This window comes from Fukomys damarensis, unplaced genomic scaffold, assembly GCF_012274545.1.
Source record: "Fukomys damarensis isolate Sample0158 unplaced genomic scaffold, DMR_v1.0_HiC HiC_scaffold_26, whole genome shotgun sequence".
Lineage (NCBI taxonomy): Eukaryota > Metazoa > Chordata > Mammalia > Rodentia > Bathyergidae > Fukomys > Fukomys damarensis.
In genome coordinates this window covers 7216964-7217907 of record NW_022900938.1, presented here as the reverse complement: position 1 = coordinate 7217907, position 944 = coordinate 7216964, and positions in this window count along the sequence as shown.

Below are 944 nucleotides of genomic sequence, written 5' to 3'. Positions count from 1 at the left end.
ACCTCAGGGTCAAGCCAGTGAGCCTGTAACAGGTTCGTTTGATTCTGTCAACAATATATTGAATATATATATACATACATATATTCATAATATAGAAAATTAATGCAGGGGTTAGTAAAGGACTTTTAGAGATCAAAAGGATGAACAAAGATGAGGGCACTAAAAAGAGGAAAAAATGAAGGAGAGAGAACAGAATAAAGAATAGTTCTTATGTAGAACTCAACAAGTCAGGTGTATTATAAAAAAAGTTAATAATGAAAGATAAAAGAAATTGATGGGAGTAAATAATGATTTACGGTTTCCTCAAGACTCTGACAGTCTTTCAGAGTGTATGTTATGTAAGCATAGCATTCATTCTAGCATATATGAAAAGAAACAGCTATTAACTGCCAGTAGATAACGCTGTCTCTGGAATTCACAGCATGACATTTAAAGCAACAATTACAACCCAGTATTAGAGATAAGATTTAAATACATTTACAAATGGGCTTTTCTTTCCAAGGGTAAAAAAGATATTTTTGCAGATATCTTGGAGGGCTGGGCCGAGCTGAATGCGTATTAATCATTTCTGCCACCTACGTGTGACAGGAATGGGACAGGAGCTGCTTAGATGGCATTGGGAGAGAGGGGCGTGGGGCTTTGCTGTCCCTGAGAGGCAGCACCCTCTGCTGTGAGATGCTGAGCCCGCCTGCTGGCTTTGTTGTATTGCGAGGCTGTCTGCGTTCTGTGGTTCAAGCAATAAGCAGGAGAATCTGAAACGAGGGCAGGTGTAGTACAGGTATCTTGCGGCTTTTGGTTCCACGTATTTAAAGGGTTTAGAAGTAGTGCTTCCTGGTTCATGCTTTCTGTCCTCCTCCATGTTTAATCAGTTACAAAGCTTATCTGCTCTGGGAAGCAGAACTAGGAGGCTGATCTTTGTATTAAAAAAAAAAAAAAAAAGAAAA